This window comes from Macadamia integrifolia, unplaced genomic scaffold (assembly GCF_013358625.1).
Source record: "Macadamia integrifolia cultivar HAES 741 unplaced genomic scaffold, SCU_Mint_v3 scaffold1834, whole genome shotgun sequence".
NCBI classification, from domain to species: domain Eukaryota; kingdom Viridiplantae; phylum Streptophyta; class Magnoliopsida; order Proteales; family Proteaceae; genus Macadamia; species Macadamia integrifolia.
In genome coordinates, this window is record NW_024868374.1 from 10262 (window position 1) to 27644 (window position 17383).

The 17383-nt window shown below is 39.0% G+C and overlaps 1 long non-coding RNA gene across 1 annotated transcript; it reads left to right on the top strand.

Annotated features, from left to right (window-relative positions):
• The first annotated feature begins 15754 nt into the window (after positions 1 to 15754).
• LOC122064944 lies at positions 15755 to 16328 on the top strand. The gene is made up of 3 exons (XR_006135864.1): positions 15755 to 15817; positions 15999 to 16115; positions 16225 to 16328. It is a non-coding gene; the product is annotated as an uncharacterized LOC122064944 (long non-coding RNA).
• The last annotated feature ends 1055 nt before the right edge of the window (positions 16329 to 17383 follow it).

The window sequence follows — 17383 nt, forward strand, 5'->3', positions numbered from 1 at the left end:
AGAAGGCTTGAAGCAGGCAAAAATCATGAAATTTCAGTGTATATGGGTTGAATGTGATTCTGTCGCTATGGTTTTATTGCTTTCAAAGGGGATAGTGCCGTGGTTTTGTCGTCAGCTGTGGTGTGGTTTGCTTCCATTCCTGAATTCAATTTTACGGAAGATTTTTCATTGTTACGGGGGAAGCAAATTCAGTTACAAACTTCTTGCTAAAATGGTGGGAAAAAATTATGTTTCCACTCATATTCTTTCTTGGCCAGCTATTGTCACAATGGATCTGGAAATGGATGCAATAAGACATCCTTGCTATCATTTGGTATAAGGTTTTCTGTATTCAGCTTGGCTTTATGGGGTTTTAGGCTCTCTTCCCTGCTGATGGCAATGCCGAAGGTGGGGATTTTGGAACTCTCTTTAGTCTTTGTGGGCACATCCTTTTTGTGCGTGGATTCTATTTTTCATTTATATCTTGTATATTTCTTCTCATTCAATTTTTAGTACTAGTGATATTCTAGCAAAAAAAAAACAAAAACAAAAATAGTTATTGCAGTGGAGATGAATAGTGTAAGAAAGTGAAAGGTTGATGTATTTATAAAAGTTTTAATAATATACTGCTTATTGTAGTGGGATCCAAAAAAAAAAAAGTGTAGCGACATATATGATAAGATAATGTGATTGAATCTGGGGATCCTAAAGAATGTCTCGAGACTTGGTAGGGACTGGCACGGTGGCTGTGGAAGAAGACGATGGTAGAGTTAGGGAGGATCTGGATCGTGGACCTGATGTTCCTCAACCTATGGGAAATCAGGAGGCTGCTGGTCTAAGGCGATCATAGGCAAATGCCTTGGGAAATACTTCTTGGCTGGCCATTGATTCCCTTCCTGAACCTATTCAGGCTAGGAATATTTGGCGTATTGTGATCCCTCAAAAAGATTATGAATCAAAGTGGCAGAACTTCAGGTTTGCCTTAATCGGTCGGGTAAATTTTCTTCTGATTTCTTTGGATACATTAAGGGTGGAAGCTCGGGAAAAGTGGAATCTTAGCCAAGAGGTGACTATGCATCATGTTATCTTGCAGTTCCAGTGCGAGGGAGACAACGCAACAGTTTGGCGGAGGAGTCAGCTCAGAGTTGGAGATCAGTTGATTCACTTTCAGCACTGGAAGCCTGATTTTAATATTCATGAGAAACAAACCTTCACAAAGTTAGTCTCGGTTCGTTTTCCAGATCTCCCTCTGGAATATTAGGCATCTCATGAGAAGAGAGGTCCTGGTTCTTTTAATTTGAGATCAATGGCGGAGTTCCAGGCTATGCTTGATTCATGTATATTACTTCCGGTTCCTTTACAGGGCAAAAAGTACACATGGACGAATAATCGGAGGAGGGGAAATGTGGCTGCAGTGCTGGATCGCAGTTTTTGTAATGAAAAATGGCTTGATATCTTTAAGAATATTAAGCAAAGGTTTCTATTGTCGTTAGTGTCTGACCATGCGCCTTTGTTAATTGTGTCTGACTCTATCCCGAAGCCTCATAATATCCCATTTTGGTTTCATGGATTCTGGATGGATGATGTTAGTTTTCGCTCTATGGTGGAGGTGTGGAATGTGCAAGTAGGGGGGGATACTAATTTTGTTCTAGCTCAGAAGTTAAAGCGGGTTAAGGAAAAGTTACAGGCCTGGGAAAAAGTGACTTTCCCCAACCTGAATCCAGAGGTGGATAAGGCTAAATAGGAATTAAAGAAGGTTCAGGATGAGATAGAGGAGGTGGGAATGACAGATGCTTTGTTTAGCAAGGAGGCTGATGCAAAAACAGTATAATTGAAGGCAAATCAGGTACAAGAAAAACTTTGGTCTGAAAAAGCTAAATTGAGGTGGGTGAAAAATGGCAACTGCAACTCAAAATTTTTTTCACCTCTGAGTGAAGCTGAGATGGGCAAAAAATCAGATAACCTCTCTCAAAAAGGAGGACGGTTCATGGGCCTCAGATTACCAGGGTAATTCTTCTTATATTTCTGATTATTTTTACAAGTTTCATGAAGCATCTCCTATCACTGTTCACAATGATTTGCTGGATTGTATTCCAAAGGTTTTGGGTGAGGATGATGTGAAAGGTTTGTAAGTTGTCCCAGATAGGGATGAAATAAAAATGGTTGTTTGGGATCTAGATCCTGCTAGTCCGCTAGGCCCTTACGGTTTCCCAAGCTGTTTCTTTAGGAAATGCTAGGATTTTGTCGAAGGTGATTTTTGTAAGGCCGTGGAGCATTTTTTTTGTGTTTGGGAAGCTGCCTAAAGGAATAAACAATTGCTTTATTTCCTTGATCCCAAAAGTGGAGGGTGCTTCTTCCTTAGATAGGTTTCTTCCTATCTGTATGGGAAATTTTTTTTGTAAAGTCTTAACAAAAATTATGTCTTCAAGACTTCTTACATTGCTGCCTAGATTGATATCAAAAGAATAGGAAGCTTTCCAGAAGGGAAAAATAATCTTAGCAAATATCAGTTTGGCCTCTGAATTATCAAATCTGTTGTCTTCAACGGTTAGGGGTGGTGGTATGGGGCTGAAGTTGGATGTGCAGAAAGCCTATGATTCGCTGGCTTGAGATTTCTTATTTGCAACCCTGGAGAATTTTGGTTTCTCATTAGTGTGGATTTCTTGGATTCATCATCTTTTGATTTCTTCTAGAATTTCAGTTTTGGTGAATGGAGGTCCAGTGGGTTTCTTTGAGGTCAGAAGGGGCTTGCGACAGGGCGATCCTTTATCCCCCATTTTATTTATTTTGGTGGAAGAGGTGCTTTGTAGAGGGCTCAAACGTTTGGTGAGTGATGGGCTGATTAAGCTTCTTCCAGGTCCTCAAGGCGTGTCTACTTCTTCCCATTTATTATTTGTAGATGATATTTTTATTTTCATGAATGCTTCTGCTAAGTACATGAGAAATATTCAGGCTTTTCTAGTTAAATATCAAGCTTTTTCTGACCAGAAATTTAATCTTGAGAAAAGCAGTTTGTTTTTTGGAAGTGTGGCTATTCACAGTAAGCATTTTATAAGTGAATATTTGGGAATTCAGTCAACGAGGCTGCCTACCAAATATTTGGGAGTAGAACTCTTCAAGGGGATAGTAAAAAGAGATCACATGTTGCCTCTGATGGATAAAATAAAGAAAAGGTTGTCGGGTTGGAAAGGAAGTCTCCCCTCTATGGCAGGAAGGGTGGAACTTGTGAGATCGGGTATTTCAAGTGTCCCAATTCATAATTTTGGGATTTATTGTTGACCAGAGAGCTCTATCAAGTTGGTGGAAAGATGGATGCGCAATTTCATTTGGTCAGGAGATTTGGAGAAAGGGAAGAAGATAGTGGTAAAGTGGGAAGATGTTTGTAAACCATTGAGGGAGGGTGGTTTAGGTATAAGGAGGTTACGAGATGTGAATTTTGCATGTTTGTCTAAACTTGTATGGCAGATTAAACATGAAAATTCTCTAATGAGTTCCTTAGTCCATGCCCGCTTCTTGAAAGGTGATGGATCTTTGAAATCTGGTCATATTTCCTCTTCGATATGGCTAGGTCTTAAGAAGGTCTGGAGGTGGATTGAGTCTCATGAGCAGTGGACGGTTGGCGATGGTCAGAAGATAAATTTCTGGAGAGATAGCTGGTTAGCCAACAAGTCCACAGAAGCTCTATCAGGGTTATAGTCTGGTGCCTTTGATTTGATGCAAGCTAAGGTGTCAGACTTCATTAGCCAAGGTGTGTGGAATTTCCCCCCTGTTGAATCTACCTTTATGGAAAATGTAATAGCCCAACCAAATGGATGAGTCACTGACTTGGAGGACAAATGCTTTTGGGGTTTAACTTCATCAGGTGTTTTTACTATCAAATCAGCTTGGGAGATGGTTAGAAGGGAATCGTCAAGGGTTGGGTGGTTTTCCTTGGTTTGGAATTCATATCTCCAACTTAGGCAAGCTATTTTTGGTTGGAGATTGATGAAAGGAAAATTGCCTACGGATGATAATGTTAAAAAGAGGGGTGGCTTTGGTGTCGTAGTGTGATCTCTGTGGTCAAGCGGAGGAGTCCAGAATTCATTCTTTCTTTGAATGTTCCTATGCGACCTCTCTATGGAAAAAATTTTGTGGATGTTTTGGGATTAATTGGCCTATATTTTAAGATGTAGACAAATGGACTGCTTGGTGAAAGGCTTAGGCAAAGATGGTTTCATTCAAGGGCGTGTGGATGAAGGGGTTTTCTCTGGTTCCTTATTTTGTTTGGATGGAGAGAAATGGTAGAAGATACGATGGAGTGTATAATTTAGTGGAGCGCTGTTTTGTTTTGCTGAGAAGTGAAATAAGTGCTCAATCTCTAATTCATACAGGTTCTGCCATTTCCATTTCGGATTTGCTGTGTGCTAGAAGACTTGGTTTTTCAGGGGTGATGAGTAGACCTCGGGAAATCTTTCACAATTTCTGGTGTCCTTCCGAGGTGCGCTGGGTTAAACTCAATACGGATGGCTGTTCAATTAGAAATCCAGGGAAGTCAAGAGCAGGGGGTGTGATTAGGAATGATAAGGCTGAGGTGATCTTAAATTTCAGAAGCTTCTTAGGTGTTCGTACAAACTTTGAGGCGGAATTCATGACACTTATGATTGGGATTGAGATTGCAATTCATCTGAATATGCAGCAGATCTGGATAGAGTGTGACTCAGTTGTGGTTGTAACCCTCTTTCTGAAAAGAAGGCCTCCTTGGATAGCTCGTCAGAGATGACAGAATTGTAGCTCTGATTAAAATGGATCTCGATATGGATGCACCTGGGCATCCGAGGTCTAAATTTTGCTAGTTTGATTATTTGTCTTAGATTTTGTGGTTGATAAGTGTGTTTGCCCTGTTCTGCTAATGGCAATGCCGTTGGTGGAACTTGTGCAATCCCTTCTTGACAAAGTGAGAGGTGGGTGATTCTTCTCTCCCTCTTTTGCTGTACATTACTTATTTTTTCTTTTTTATTTAATATACATGATTTTCTAGCGAAAAAAAGAATAGTGTAAGAAAGTTGTCAAAACTTTCCCAAAAGACTGATAGTTAAGATGTTTTGGATGCTAGGTTTGAAAAGTGGCTAGGAAATTTTTGACCATCAAACTTTTCTGTTTATTGCTTGTGTTTTTTCATTCTACACTTCTGAAAATCTCAACGATCTTGGTGGGATTCTTATACGGAAGACAACAAAAAGTTACATTAATCTCTCTCCCTTTCTCTCTCCCTCGCAAATGTGTGTGTTGAAATTGGCACAACAATGACAAAATTAGCAACCCAATCTCAGTCTTGCCTATATAACATAATATCAACTTCTTTGTGTAAGAAGAGGGAAAACCTTTCAAATAACAATAACATTAGAGCCTCTGGAAGTTGTAATCATAGATGGATGCAAATAGAGACCTTCTTTACAATCGTTTTCTCCGCTACCAAATAATCATAGATTAGATCCTTCTTGTTAAAATCACAAGGAGGAAGACACCCGTTAAATTAGTCAATTATCAATAGTGTAATAGGGCTCATAACAAGTTTAGGAAAGTTGGGAAAATAGACTTGCAAGAAGAGGGAAAAAAAAAAGGAGCGGGAGGGGGGGGTCAAGAGAATTTGTTGGTCAAATAGCAATGGGAAGCAGAAGGGGGAAGGGGAAGGGGAAGGGGAAGGGGAAAGGGGTGGACCGTTGAAAGGGAAAAAATGATGAAATTAGATGTCATGGAAAGTTATGAATGGGGATCTTCTCACGACCACTGATTGCTCAGGCCTTGCCCATAGCTACCTGGGTGATTGGCACGTATCCAAGCAGTCATCCAACGGATCTGGGCATGGTGTCTCTGTTCTGGTCGATAGAAGCACAACCATTGAATCACCACTTTGAGACATGTTGATCGCCCAGATAGCTATGGGCAGACCTGGGCGATCAATGCTCAAAGAGAAAATCCTGATCCGAAAGTTAGACATACAAAGAAAGAGAGAGAGAGACCATATGCGAATCTTTACCTTAGGCGACCAGACAGAGGGGCCAATGGAGAAGAGAAATGAGAATGAACTAGTGAACCAATGGAGTGGACTTCCATTTTCTTGTGTTCTTCAACTCCTCCCTATGCATTTTTCTTCCCAAGAAAAAGGCCAGCCAAACAGTCAATGGAGGTGGCAATGTGTAACTCTCATCCCATGCTATTATCTCGGTCATTCATCCCTCTACTCAATCCCCCAACTTATTACCTCCACATTCCCCATTCCCCAACAAACGAGGCCCAAATCAATGGGTCCAGAGAAGATTTTACATTGATATTGTTTACAATATTTATGGGAAAATACGTCCTTTTGTAATGGTTTTATATCATCATGTCAGTTAGTGTCATGGGTTTGGTAAGTCGATCTTTCCTCGTTACTGTCGAATCGGTTGATTGTGATTTCGTGTCGGTATGTTCCACTATAGTCTGTTGGTCTTACGAAAGTGCTGCTTGTCGTATAAGGGCTTCGGCCTGGGGCTATGATCACTATAATGGAGCACCATTTTTAAAAGGAAAAAAAAAAGTTATCATAAGTCAACTCAAACAGCTCAAAATCGATCGAAAAACCTAACTGATAAACCGAAAGGAATGCTTTGTCTGGTGCTTTGGATTCCGGCGTTTTTAAAAATTGGCACAAAACTGAAATCGATCGAACCAACCATTAAGACCATTCAAAATCAAACAATTGTCGGTTGAGTGAATAAATAGATAGAGTTCGATGGCTCCAATTATAGAAAAATTAAAAAAAAAAAAAAATTTGTTGATTTGGTTACCAATTGAAAGTTGGAACCCTAAATTTCTTCCCGCCTTCCCTCCCGCGAACATTCCTAGTTGGATAGGACAAAGAGGAAATGGTTGAAATCGCTAAGCCTACCCTCTCCGACCTTTCCCGGGCTCAAATCATCTCTGAAATCCTTTCCTCTCTCTATCTCTCAGTCTCAGTCAGAGTTTCAGATTGAATACATAAGAGCTATTCCCATCAGAGAAAGTAAAACCTAAAACCTAATAACAGAGGAAAGTGGAGAACAGAACTTGGAGGACAATAATAGAGTAAAATGGAACCAAAGGCCCATGGGAACCAGGGAGGGAAGAGAATGTAATGTTCAATATTGAATATTAACAAGAAATGCGGTTTCCCAAGGGCACATGATCTAGTGATTTCTGGTGCCTTGGAGTGTACAGTTGACAACCAATGGAAAGAAAATGTGAAGCAAGTTTGGCATACTTCATTCTGGTTTTTCAGCGCTGACTCTCTTATTAGAAAACCATTTTATTTGTAGAAATGTAACTTTAAAATGATGCAGAAGATAATGGAGAAACAAGAACAAGCGATGCACGCAGATTTATGAGGTTCGGCAAGATTGCCTACATTCTTAGTGAGATGAGATCTTACCTCTCTGAGATTGCTTGCATTATAGAGAAAGAAACCTCGCTTCAAATATATAGCAAAAAACCCTAATCCGGAAAGTACAAAATATATAGCGAAAATCTGCCGCCCTACTTGTCGAGGCACCTGCACCAGTACTCTCTGAATTAAATTGTGACGGAATACAAGATATTGTACACCAACATTTATCGTGATTCCATTTATTCTGGGTATGTGAATTTTGAAATTAGTAACTGTTATGACAAACATGGGAAAGCCTTAACTTCCTTACCCATGATCCTATTCCATGAAATGAGATCATTCCAACAGTTGCAGGACATGGCCCATCATGCTGCTGGCGATGCCACAAAGATTGTATTTTCAGGCATTATTCTATTGCTTTTGTCGATGATAAACATGGGAAAGACTCCTATTTAACTTTCTCTGTTTTCCTGAATCAGAGTCCTTTGCATCTGATTTGGAAAGTTGAAGGATCTTACAAGATATGAAACTATGTAAAAGCTCGATATAAGTTCATCGTAACCTGAGAAAAAGCCTCTGATCCTACAAACAGAGATGTTATCCCCTGGCTTTTAAACAACAATTTGGTAGCCAAAGGATAGCAAGTGTATAATAGGAATCACCACAATTGGAAGCAGAAGAAATATTATGTACCCTTTTCTTATTCCTGGTTTTAAATTAAGAAAATTTTCCATTTTTCTCAAGCTGCCAATGTGGTAGCTTCACAGGCAGTGGTGTCTTGGGTTAAAAAGCAAAATATTCCATGGTACTTTATGCAAAGTGGTGGTTTCATAGAGGATACTTGGATTTTATTTTATGGACAATCTCCTACTGTATCCACGAGATAAATGCAGTGGCGGATAAGCTGACGAAGCATGTCGCTGCCACAAGAAGTTCAAATAGCTGGGTTGTAGCTCCAGCTTTTATTATTTTTTATCTTGAGTGCGATGGCGGTTATTCTTTCACGGCCGCACAGTGAGCATCGGATGGCCGAGACATCTGGGCACATGCCCCAAGGTTGTCTCAGCCATTCGATGCTCATTGCGCGGTCGCACTCACTGCAGAGGATGTTTTCACTAGGATGGCCTGCTAGCATAGGCCTCGATTCAGGTTTATGTAACTCTTCTTCTAATTGCTTTGATTTCCTGTTTTGCTGATGGCCATGCCGAAGGTGGAGCAGAATCTCAAAGGGTCTACTACTTTTATACACTATCATTTTTCTGATTCTAATATATTCTTTGCTGACTTTGATGAAAAAAAAAATTTGTGATAGCACAATCTGATAATGCTCTTCCCTCCTTGTTTCGTCATGCTCCATCTTAAACCAATCTAGTGGTAACAATTGCACCGGGTTTAACTTTGATGGTCCTGGGTTCACACTTCACAATTTCATAGAATTTAGTCCCAAGACTTCATATTCGATGGCTATTGAGCAGTTCTTGCAAGAGGAAGTGAAGTCCCTGCAAAGGGAACGGCGAGAATCTATACAAACTCATTAAATAGGGAAAATTTTGGGATCACTAGCTTGGTGCCATTTTGTGGACCCTTTGTAAACAAAGAGATTTGTGATTTAAAAATGTTGCAATGAACCTTCAGGTCAGTTCACTCTAAAGTTGAAAGGCAAAGGAGTTGGTAGTTTGGTGGACTACGTCTTTAAACTAATTCCAGGTAGTATGCACTTCATTTGTCTAGGGGGATGGAGTCCATTTCTAGGACCATGAAAAAATGGTGGAGCGAGTTCCACATTTTGACAGGAACTTTTCAGTAGACAGACAATAGGCATAAGGAATCCCTGTTTCTTGGGTAGGAGTAGTAATTCACCCTATTTGCCTGTTTAACCAGAAACTCATCTTAATGATTTGGACCTATTAATTTAAAGGCCCTTGTTCAGACACCAAAGCTCAACTGGCGGTTGAATTTCAAAAGCAACAGAATTTACTTCCCATATAGGGTGGGTAAGCAAACGAGTACTACAGGCTGTAAGACTTATTATCATTAGCCTCTTTTTTTTTTATATATATATATATATATATATAAGTAATTTGTATATATTAAAGAAGAGAAAATGTACAGAAAAAGGCAGCCTCTATCTCCATCTTTGGTCTGAACGAAATAGAGGAGGAGAAGCCCTTAGGGAACAAAGCAGGACAACCCCTACGTTACAAGAGAAACCAAGGAGAAAAAAAGACACAAATTACAATCTATAGTAAATCTTGAAAACAGAATCCTCCATCACTAAATTCTTTAGCTCATCATGAAAATCATGAGGCTGAATAATAGTCTCCACCTGAGATGTAGCCAAAGATGCAGATAATAAGCAAGTTTATTAACCTCCCTCCAAACCTGCTTGAACTCCTTTCTGGACAGGGTATTATAGATGTGTAAAATCTTGCTTTTGATAGCTCTAGTTTCCCATGGCCCCTCAAATTCTCCATTTAGAATATTTATAGCCAATTTGGAATCTGACCGAATTGAGATCTCCATCATGTTGACATCTATGCATAAAGTAATTCCTCTAAGGATGGCAAGAAGTTCCAGCCATAAAATATTAGTCTTCTCTGGAAGACCAGTATAAGCCATAATAGGAACCCCTTTCCTGTCCCTGATTATGCCTCCATAAGAAGCTCAGACTTGTGAGAGGGACTCATCACAATGTAAAGCAACCATATTATTTGGAGGCATAAACCATGAGCAAGCTTTTGGGATCGTAACCTTCCAACTCGCAAGAATTCCTCAATTAGACATGATAAGTTGATTTCTAGGATTACATTCAGCCACAAAATTCATTCTAGAGCACTTAGTTTTGACATCTGAGTCAATTGCTTTCATGATTTGAGGTCTTGTCCTTAGCCTTGCATGGGGTAACAAATTTTTTAGGCTCACCCTCCCCCCCCCCCCCCCGCCCCCTTTTCTTTCTTATATGCTTGAAATCCTTACTTCTTCCTTCAAGCAAGAGATGGGTACTAATTATGTATTTAAACTGTCAAAGATGGGTACCGACAAGCCTAAATCTATACGATAGATTCAGAAACATTTGGTGGGGTTGGGTATATAATGGATCTGATTTTATTTTTCTATTGTGTAAATATTATTTTATTCAACTATGTTAAGGTTTTATCTCATGGTCTCAGCGGTACCAATAAAAATCATTTTTGAAACATAAAATTATGAAATTTTTAAGATTTCCGAAATATTTGAAGGCACAAGGTTTTTTTTGCTCTGCTCATAGGCCCATTTTTCTGGTATTTACTTTGGATTGTTCTCATTATGAGATTCTATGAGTTAGTCGTTGCGATTCAATTGTTGATGCCTTGGAGAATGATTATTTTGTGTTAATTAAAGTTTGTTTTCTGGATATAGGTGTGTTCTAATCTGATTTACAGCTGTGTAATGGTGATTATAATTAAGTTTGAAAGCATTTCAAGAGGTTACTTGTCTTGAAAAACTCATGGATAGGAGTTGGATTAGATGTTCAAAGCAGCCATGTTTTCGAGCCTCTGGACCATATGGAGAGGGTGCCGAGCAATTTCTAGGCTATGCGTTTTCTAAGGTAAATGTAGGGGGACGAATCTTGTGTCCATGTGTAAAGTGTTGTAATCAATTGTTGATTACACGAACTGAAGTTTTAGAACATGTGATTTGTTATGGGATATTAAATAATTATACAACTTGGAGTTACCATGGGGAAGCTTCTACTTCAAATGTTGTTCCTTGCGAAAAACATGTGGTATGACGGCGGGAACAAAGAGTGTGATGGTATACATGATGCATTTGGAATGAATGTACAATGTACCTGGAGGAGATGATGATGGTTTCACAAGTGAATATACGGAGAAGTTAAGTGGAGAGACAAACAAATTCTATAGATTGGTGGAAGATGCAGAGGAGTTGTATCGAGGAAGCAATAATGCCACCAAGTTGTCTGTTATTTTGTGACTATATCATATAAAATGCCTCGGAAAATGGAGCCACAAGCCTTTTTCTATGTTATTGAATTTGTTGAAAGAGATACTTCCCAGCCTAATTATTTGCCAAATTCTTTGTATGAAACAAAGAAGATTATTAAGGACTTAGGGTTCACGTACAACAACATTGATGCATGCCTTAACGACTGTATGTTATATTAGATGGAGGCAGCCAAAATGCTGAGTCATGGTGTCTCCCCCTTCAAAAATGGATTAAGCTAAATACTGACGGATGCTCGCTAGGGAACCCTGGAAAGGCTGGAGCAGGTGGCGTGTTTAGAAACTACAAGGGTGAGGCTTCTTTGAACTTCAAAAAATTTGTTGGTGTTAGAACGAATTTTGAAGCTGAATTCTGAGCTCTCATTGTCGGCCTGGAGCATGCAAAAAATCTTTGTATCCAAAATCTTTAGATCGAGTGTGATTCTGTTGCAGTAGTGATTTTATTCTCCAAAGGGCTGGTGCCGTGGTTTATTTAGTAGAGATAGAGGGGGGTTCTTCCTTATTTGGGCTCAATTTCTTGGAAGGTGACTTATTTTTATCGCGAAGCAAATGTGGTCGTTGACTTCTTGGCAAAAACAATAGGAAGAATTGAAACTAATTCCCCGGTCGAAATCTAGCCTCACCTTATTGCTATGGAGTTGGAATTGGATGCGGCCCAATGGCCAAGATTCCGATTCCCTTAGTTTTTTTTCCAGATGTTCATGGTTATTAGTCTAAGGTCTGGAATCTTCTCCTGTTGATGGCAATGCCGAAGATGGGGTTGGTTTCATTTCCTTAGTCTAAGTCTTGTAAGAGTATATTCTCCTTCTTGTATATTCTTTTTTTGCTTTTAATTCAATGGCCTTTAGCGAAAAAAAAAAAGTCACATGTGGTACATCCAGGTATGGATTAGGAGGTCAGAAAATTCTAGCAAAGATATTTCACCATTTTCCTTTGATACCTAGGCTACAAAGGCTATATATGTCATCTAAAACCCCTTCTACAATGCGTTGGCATCAAGACAGCTTGTAGATGACGAGAGATTACAACACCCAGCTGACTCGAAATCTTGGAAGGACTTTGATAAGAAGCATCTGTCTTTCAGTGAGGACCCTCGTAATGTTAGACTTGGGCTGGCATGTGATGGTTTTCAATCCTTTGAAGAAAAAAAGATTAAAGCATAGCACATGGCTTGTTGTGGTGATGCCATACAATTTGCCACCTTGGATGTGTATGAGGCCGTCCTTTTTTATGCTTGCTTTGCTTATTCCTGGCCCAAAATAGTTTGGAAATGACATAGATGTGTTTTTGTAGCTGTTAATGAATGAATTGAAAGTATCGTGGAATTCTGGGGTTCAAACCTACAACGCATATATAAAGGATTCATTTCAAATGCGTGCGTGCTTGTTATGGACAATAAATAAATGATTTTCCTGCATATGCTAACCTCTCAGGTTGGAGTACTAAAGGTGCTTTGGCTTGTCCTTGTTGCAACAAGGATACTTGGTCTCATTGGTTGAGATGTGAGGGTAAGCATTGTTACTTGGGCCATCATTGATTCCTTCACAAAGACCACAAATTTCGGAGTGATGGAAAATCTTTCGATGGCTACTGTGAATATAGAGATAAACCGGTGCTGCCTTCTAGGTTTGATGTGCTGAAACAATTACAATGAATTATGTTTCCTTCTTTTGGAAAGAATCTAAATAGGAAGGGAAATAAGAGGCAACGATGGTTAGAAAACTTAGAGCTCCCACTTAATTGAAAGAAGAGGAGTATATTTTTTTATTTACCTTATTGGAAAGATAATTTGATCAGACACAATTTAGATGTGAAGCATATAGAAAAGAATGTGTCACGACCTTGTTGGATCTAAAAGATAAATCTAAAGACAATGTCAATGCTCGGCATGATTTGAAAGATATAGAAATAAGGCATGATCTTCACCCTTGTACCAATGAAGGAAAAAATAAAATTATTTTACCCCCTGCATGTTACACATTGTCTAACAAGGAGGAGGTCTTTTGTTTTAGTCTTAATGGAAGTTAAGGTACAAGATGGTTACGGTAGCAATGTCTTACGTTGTGTGCACGTTAATGAGAAGAATATTTCAAGAATGAAGAGACATGATTGTCATATAATGATGCAACGACTTCTTCCATTGGCATTACGCTACATTTTTCCAAATAAAGTTAGGTTAGTGTTAATTGATTTATGCTCCATCTTTCGAGATTTATGCATTAAAGTTGGTATAGAGGGGGGCTTCTGCATTAAAGATTTTCCAACTTTGAAAGTATTTTTCCACCTAGATTCTTTGATGTCATGATGCATTTGGTCATTCATCTAGCAATGAGGCAAGGTTAGTGGGGCCAATACATTATCGTTCGATGTATGGAATTAAAAGGTAGATCAATCAAGTGTTTAAAATTAAAACTTATCATATTTATTATTTATTATTTATTTATTTATTTATTTTTGTTGGGGAAATTTAGGCACCATGTTAATTATCTTGTTCTCTCTATATTGTGACATATAGGTACCTAAAGACACTAAAGAATTATGCTTGCAATTCAAGTTGTCCAGAAGGCTTAATAGCAAAAGGATACATTGCAGACGAGTGTCTAACATTTTGCTCTAGATACTTCGAAGATGTGGAAACAAGATCAAACCAGCCCGTTCTAGGGGCAATAGAGGTAGAAGATTATAGATCAATTTCCTCAAGCATGGGTAGACCTTTTGGAAAATGTGAGATATATCAACTAGACATTCAAGAAAGAATTCAGGTGCATCGATATGTGCTATTCCATTACAATGGCATTGAAGGATATAGTCAGTATGTCTTCCAAATGAGTTATGATGCGGATCCGAGTTTCAAAGATTGAAATCGGATCGCTTAGGGCCCACCCAATCTCACCAAATAACTCAACCCAAGATTTGAATGGCAAAATTATAAATAAATTGAAGTTGCAAAGGTTAATCACAATTTTGTAAATAACTAGAAATTCCAAATGCCTAAATGGTCGGTCAAGCAAAGAGGACACAAGTGGAAATGTAAATTAACTACTAAGGATAGGTTAGGTAGCAAAATTAAGCTTATGGGACATGAGAGAATAAAAGATATAAAAGGGTGGGGGTATAAAGGGAATTAGGATTAAAACTTCAACTCACGATACAATTTAGTGTCTTCTTCTACCTTCAGCCAAAGTAAGAGGTGGAAAACCAGGGAAGCTCTGGATCGAGAGAACTCCTTCAATCGGCCTCTGTTTGGCTTGGAATTTTTGGTGAATATTCTCAAGAAGAGGCTCTATCAAACCCATAGATAGATGCTTGGAACTGCAGGCTGGAAGGACACAGGAAGAACCTGAATTAGAGCCTGGCGGTAGATTAGAGATCAGACCTGAAATCAGTCTTGTAACTCACAGCGGACGTCACATTCAGGTATGAATTTCTAATGCTTAAACCGCCTCAGAGTGAAGATCAAACACCCAGAATTTGAAGGGAAATGAAGAGGAGAGGAAAGAGAGCAATCCTCAATTGTGAGGGACTGTTCCTTCGCCAGAACAAAAGAAAGAGTAAACAAGAAGGGAAAGAAAGAAGGTTAAAGGGATTGAAAAGAGAAGTACGAGAAGAGAAAGAGAAAATCAGAAAAGAGACAGCAAGAGACAGAAGGACAAAAGGAAGGGGGGGGGGGAGAGAAGAATGAAGTTCACATGACCATTCAAATCCTTCGATGATTTCACCCATGTAATCAATTCATCATTTAAAATCTGCAATACCCATCGGTTACATTGGTATAAATAACAAAAGAAAACCCAACATGAAAGAAACCTATTCTAATTGGAAACTATAATTAATGGAAACTAAATCCTAACAATTATCTCTTATTTAAGTAAACAAAATAAAATATTGCATGCAACACCAAAATATAAGTAAATAAATCCTACAGATCTTAATAGCTTTGGTTCCAAATTGATAATTTTGATCATAGATTGGATCTGGTTCATCTCCATCTGGATACTCATACGGGTTTGGATCAGTTTAAGGATGAAGCCATGGAATTCTTAGAATGGAATCAAGTTTCATACTAAAGATCTTGAACTTAATTGACAAACACAAAACAATGGCGTTTTTTTGACGGCCTCGCCATGGCGCCATGGAGCCATGGAATTCTTAGGAGCCGTTTGGTATAGTTCATAAAAAACGTTTCTAGCGTTTTTTCGTGTCAATAGAACGAAAAAACGCTGAAAACTGTTTGGTATGTTTAGGCTCCGTTCCAGTTTTTTCGAAACGGAAGTGTGGTAAGAAACGAATATGGCCCGATTTCACGAAACGCTCAGAGGCTGTTCCGTCGGCCATGTTTCGTTCCAAATTAATAGTGGAAGGAACTTTCGTTCCCGATTGTCCGCCGCGATAGAGAGAGGATAGCAGAGAGGAAAGAAGAACGAGCGCCCTGTACAAGAAATCTTCACCAAAGGTCTGTCCTTCGCCTCTCCTCCTTCTTCTCCTTCTTCTCCTTCTTCTTCTTCATTTTTTCTTTTCTTCTACTATTCAACCTCTTCTTCTTCTTCTTCATCTATTGTACCCACAGAGAGGGTTTGTGTGAAATTTAGGGGTTTTTTTATCCTTCTTCTTCTTCATTTTTTCTTTTCTACCAGAGACAGAGATCGATTAGCTTAACAAATTGCTGGTTTCGAATAGTTTCGAACTCGCACAGAGAGAGGAGAGAAGAAGGAGAAGAAGGAGCTCGCCCCCTTGTGGAATCTCCTCAGCAGGTAATTTCGATTTCGGCTCTTCTTCTCCTTCTTCTTTTTCATCTCTTTTAACCTCTTTCTTCTTGTATTCTAACATCTTCTCCTTCTTGTTCATCTATTGTAATCACAGAGCAGGTATTGGGACAAATTTTAGGGTTTTTCTAGACCCCCTATACAGAGAGGTAAAGTCTTCTTCTTCTCTTCTATTTCGTCTTCTTCTCTTCTATTTCTTCTTCTTCTCCTTTGCTTCCTGAATCCATACGAACTCCTGTAATATTCTTCTTCCCCATTTCTTATTGTTTCTCTGTTTTTTTGATTTACCTGTTGTTAACGAGTCAACCGAGTGGTGAGAGATTTGTTGAATCTCTTTCATACCTGTTTTTTCTAATATGCATTTCATAAGAAAGACTACCTTCCAGCCCATGGACTGTGGAATTTTATGAAGCTTAAAGCATATCGAGTTATCTAATAGTACTGTACACAAAGAAAAACTCACATTTTGGACAATTCTCTGTGTAAATAGCATCCCATATCCTCCTAGCTGATGGAACAGTATAGCCAGTGAATCGTTCAGGGTTCAGTTGGAGATTTACATATGTCATCTCAGCTGCAAACACAGTTTTGTCAAGATGAAGCATAATGTACAACTACAATGACAACATTCTATACTAGAACAATAAATCAGAAAACATGGATTGCTAAACTATGGCCACTGTCAGCATTTGTGAATCTCACATTCCTATGAACCTCAGAGGCAGGCACAAAGATTCTCATTTTTAACCAAAAGAAACAAAATCTTATTTAATTCATCCATGCAAAAAAAGTTTCAGCATCTACAACTTGTTGGTGCTTCATCTACAACTTGTTGGTGCTTCATGTCTGCACTTTAAATTTCCTTCATGACAGACCCACCATGTCTTTGCTTGGGCTGCGAGCTTAGCCCTGGCATATCTAATTTTTCTATCAACTGACATGTTGTTCCAATCAAGGAAATCCTCTATTGATGCAATCCAATCTATAAATACTAGAGGATACATCTTGCTAATAAAATCAGCAACCTCAAGAAGTACCTTCTCAGTGATATCATCTGTTTTTCAGGTCCATCGGCATCTAACATGGTCTGAATAATTTCCATTAGAGATTCCCTCTGTCATCATTAGAGGCTTGTGGGTGCTCCAGGGACATAATCACTAGGGTACCCACCAGGTGGTATGTGGTGGAAAGTTGATCACCACTATTCACATTCTCTAATTGGTCTTCAAAGTTGTCAAGGTGAATCCCTCCAACCG